Below are 5,159 nucleotides of genomic sequence, written 5' to 3'. Positions count from 1 at the left end.
TTCCTGCTTTTGAAGTACTTTGAACAATTTTCTAGTGTAGTAGTTTTTATTGGCTATTATGGGAAAATCAATCTTTATAGTAAATGTGTTGTGAATCCTGCAAAAACGATGTGCTATGCATATATAAAAATTGCTTGCATTTTATTGCTTTGAATATCATGCGTACAACCTTTGTGAAAAGAATACAAGCTTTTAACAAATGTAGAAAGTTCCTCTAAGTGCAAACTTTTATGAATTTCACTATGTTTTCAACTGCTACACTTAGCAACTTAGGCAAAAACTTGAAAATACTTTAGTGCTTGCGTAGTACATGGGTGTTGCCCCCAATATCTGATGTTGTACGTCGATTGGCCAAAGGTCGACGTCGATAGTAAGATATTTCTTTGCCATGGCAGTGGGCTGTCTTGGGTCACGACTGACGTTCTGTCGTGTCTTGTCCAGATTTGGCGGTTGAAGCCCTTGCGTTTTCTGCAAAACAGGCGTTAGGACTTGGTTGTTGGCGTTTTTGCCAACGACCCTCCGATGCCTAAGTCGGTACTTGTTGTCCAAAATGTAAAATTGAATTGAAAAAAGAACTTTAAGACCAAAGATCGGGCGTTTGTACCTTGGGTCTTTACCTAGAAATGGTAAAGTTTAAGTTGCGTCGCATTCCAGCTTCGAGGAACGACCTTACCTTCTTTGGACATAAGCCTGTATCCTTCTTTACCTGCGACGTCGAGGATCTGGTATGGTCCTTCCCATGTTAGGCCTAACTTGTCGTCTTTCGAATCTTTGGTGTTTTGGAAGACTTTTCTCAACACCCAATCTCCTATTTTGAATACTTTGGCTTTGACGTTCTTGTTGAAGTTCCGTGCGACAATGCTGTTGTGCTGCCATTCTAATGTATGCTGCTTCCCTTAACTCTTCTGAAGTGTCAAGGTCGGCCGACAGTTCTATATTGTTTTAATCCGTCGTCATGAGACCATATCTTGCTGTTGGGATGCGCACCTCAGATAGTAAGACCGCTTCACATCCGTAAACAAGAGAGAATGGGGTTTGTCCTGTCGACACTCTAAGGGTTGTCTTGTTTGCCCAGAGGACCGACGAGAGTTCTTCAACCCACTTTCCTTTGGTTGCCTTGAGTCGCTTCTTTAATGAATTGATGATTTTTTTATTGCTCGAATCAGCTTGGCCATTGGCTTGTGGGTATCTTGGCGTGGATGTGCAAAGTTAGATGTTCCATTTCTCGCAGAATCGTCTTATCTTGTCACTTATAAATTGTGATCCGTTATCGCAAACGATCTTAGAGGGGATCCCAAACCTACAAATTATGTTATTTCATAAAAATGAAATGACTTCTTTGTCGCGTACCTGAGTGAACGACTCGGCCTCGATCCACTTTGAAAGTAGTCCGTTAGTGCGAGCATGAAAACCTTTTGTCCAGGAGCTGTTGGTAGCTTCCCTACTATGTCCATCCCCCATTTTATGAAGGGCCATGGGCACAACGTAGGGTGTAGTATCTCAGATGGCTTGTGCATCAGTCCTGTGTAACGTTGGCAACTGTCGCACTTCTTCGCAACATAAGCTTCTGCGTTTCTCTTTACGGTTGGCAAAAAGTAGCCGATTCGCAAGAGCTTGTTTGCCAAGCTGCGACCTCCAGAATGGTTTCCGCATTTTCCATTGTGGTGTTCCTGTAAGACTTCTTGTCGTTCGTTGCCTTCGAGGCATCTCTGCAAAAGACCTGTGGAAGACACTTTGAACAACACATCGTGTAATATAGTGTATCTCGACGCTTTATAACTGCGTTTTCTTGCTTCGAGAGGGTTGTCTGGCAAGACATCGTCTTTCAAGTATCTGATTATTGGCGTCGTCCATTTGGGGGTTGCGTCTATCGTCATGACATCTGGAATATGGGATGTGTCGACTGACAGCTTTTGTAGGTGGAGTAGAGAAATGTTGCTGAAGGGTGATTTTCTGAGCGCTGAGCCTAGGTTGGCTAGGGCGTCAGCTTGAGTATTTTTGTCTCTTGGGCTTGGTTGATCGTGAATGGGTTGAACTACTTTGCTTTTCTCTTGGCGATCTTCAAGTAGGCCGTCATTTTCGAGTCTTTGGCGGCAAATTCTCCATTTAGTTGACTGACGATGAGTCAAGAGTCGCTATATACTTTAAAATTAGTTGCTCTTAGGTTTGACGCGACGGTCTTGCCTGCAATTAGCGCTTCGTACTCTGCTTCGTTGTTGGTTGCCTTGAAGTCGTTGTAGATGGATTGTATGATCATGTCCCCTTATGGCGATTTTAGCACAACGCCTAGGCCGGCGCCTATCTGATTCGACGAGCCATCGCAGAACATTGTCCAAACCGCTTCTTGGCATGCACTGTTTATTTCCTTTAGTTCTTGGGTGGCTAATGGTTCCAACTTCGGGCTGAAATCTACCACAAAGTCAGCTAGTGCCTACGACTTTATTGCTGTCTAGGTACTTGATGTCGTACCCGCTTAGGGGGACGCTCCATTTGCCCATTCTACCTATTAACTTTGGTTTACGCAAGATAAACTTGATGGGAAAGTTAGTTCGCACCACCACTGGGTGGGTTTCAAAATAATGACGTAAGTTTTTAATTGCTGTGATCAAAGCAAGTAATATTTTTTAAGGGATGAATACCTGGTCTATGCGTCAAGTAGGGACTTACTGACGTAGTAGACTGGTAACTGTTGGTTGTCGTCCTCCCTTGCAAGGACTGCACTAACGGACGTCATGCTTATTGCTAGGTACAATTGCAATGTCTCGTATTCTTTTGGCTAAGAAAGGAGTGGCGGTGATGTCATGTACTGCTTCAAATCCTGCAAAATTTTCTCATGTTTCTCTGTCTATTCGAACCCTTTGTTTTTTCTCAGGACGTCGTGGAATAGGTGACATTTGTCGGACGACTTTGATATGAACCTGTTCAGCGCCACGACGCGTCCTGTCAATTTTTGTGTTTCCTTGACGTTCCTTGGGGATTGGATGTTAACTATGGCTTTAATTTGGTTAGGACTTTCTTTGATACCTCGCTGGGTCACGATGTACCCTAAAATTTTTCCTGCAGAGACTTCAAAAGAACAATCAGTAGGGTTTAGTTTCATACCATACTATCTTAGAACGTCGAAGGATTGTTTGAGGTGTCTGATGTGATCATTGGTCTTCTTTGACTTAACCAGCATGTCGTCAATGTACACTTCCATTGTATCTCCTAGCTGATCTTTAACATCTTATTGACGAGCCTTTGGTACGTCGCTCCTACGTTCTTTAGGCCGAATGGTATGACTTTGTAGCAATAAATTCCTATGTCTGTCAAGAAGGCCGTCTTCTCTTAATCATCTGGGTGCATCAGTATCTAGTTGTACCCTGAATATGTGTCCTTGAAGGTGAGCAATTCGTGCCCAACAGTTGCGTCGACCATTATGTTGATATATGGAGGGGAAATGGATCTTTTGGGCATGCTTTGTTCTAGTCGGTGAAGTCTATTCACACTCTCCATTTTCCATTCTTCTTGCTGACTACCACGACATTCGCTAGCCAATCGAGGTATTTGACTTCTCTTATTTTTCCTATTTCGATCAGCTTTTGTACTTCGTCGTTGATCACTTGATTTCTTTTTGGTGCAAATTTTCGTCGCTTCTGCTTGACTGGTAGATGGTTAGGGTCGACGTTTATCTTGTAAATGATTACGTCGAAGCTAGTACCCGTCATATCCTCATGCGACCAAGCAAAGCAATCTGCGTTAGCTTTAAGAAATTCAATGAGTTCGGACCTTATACTTGGGTCGAGAGACGCTCCAATTTGGACTATTTGCTCTGGCTTGCTGGGATCCAGCGCCACTTCATCTATCATTTGTTCGTCGGGCTCTTCTGACTCTGGTCCTTACTATAATTACTATACCGTCCTTTTGGATAGCTTTAATGTGGAACTGTAGCATTTCCTGGCTTCTTCCCTTTCTCCTTTGATTTCTTGCACGCCCCACTTGGTTGGAAATTTGATCGTCTGATGGTCTGTTGTGGGGACGACTTTCATCCTATGGATCCAAGGTCGACCGATGACGGCGTTGTAGGCCGACAGGGAATCCACGACGTTGAAGTGTGCTAACAGGTTGACACCTTGAGCATATGTAGGCAGCACGATCTCTCCAATTGTATTGAGGGCTTCTCCGCTGAAACCTACAAGAACAGTTGACTTTCTGAAGACGTCTCTAGTGTCGATTCCCATGTCTTCTAAGGTACTTTTGAAGAGGACATTGGCTGAGCTTCCTCCGTCAACAATTGCCGATTTTAACAACCCCAAAATTCGAGTCTTTTTAAAATAATAAGAGTAACCTTTTTAACTTTCAAACCCGACCATCGAACCTTGGGAGTGTTACTGCTACACTTATTTTCCATAGAAAATAAATGAAAAGCAAAACGATATACAATTTAGTACCTAAGTGGTCTAAGTGGTGGCAAAACAAAATAGTCATTACATCAAAACTGCAAATTATTTTAAAAACAATAATTAAAAGGAAAATAAATAAGTTCAGAAGTAAACTAAATTCTCTTAGCTTCGTGATTATTCTAACGTCTCCTCACATGTAAACGAGTACCCTCTTACCAACTTGCAAAATAAATCAGAAACAAGAAAAGAGAGAAAACTCCCAATATCAGATAAACTGAGTAATTCCAACTCCATCCCGTAAAATAAAAAATTTAGTTCGAAAACATTTTATACATAATACAGTTACATAGACATTATAATACTAAACCAATATCAACTTGTCACATAACACTTTTATTACTTATTATTAAGAAAGGGAAAGAGAACGCCAGTAAGCCGGGACTAGTCGCTATCACCACCTAGTTTACAGAGGGTCGCGTGTAACCCCAAATGGCCATAAATTAAAACAGAATGTCCCTAGTGTGCACACCCCTCACTATTACCTATTGATTAGGAGGAAGACTAGATAGCAATATACGTTAATTAATCCAATTAGTAGCCACCATAACTACTAGTTAGCAACCTGTTTTTCACCCCTTTCGGGTTTCATTTCCCTTCTCAAATTTAATGTTCATTTTAATAGATTAAATTTCCCGATCACCTTGCACATAAGTATTGCACAAATCAATTTAATCCCAAGTAACAGTATTTCAATTTCAATATTATTAGAACATAGTC

The sequence above is a fragment of the Chenopodium quinoa genome, unplaced genomic scaffold (assembly GCF_001683475.1).
Source record: "Chenopodium quinoa cultivar QQ74 unplaced genomic scaffold, ASM168347v1, whole genome shotgun sequence".
In the NCBI taxonomy this organism is placed as follows: Eukaryota; Viridiplantae; Streptophyta; class Magnoliopsida; order Caryophyllales; family Amaranthaceae; genus Chenopodium; species Chenopodium quinoa.
Note: the sequence above shows the minus strand (reverse complement) of the source record.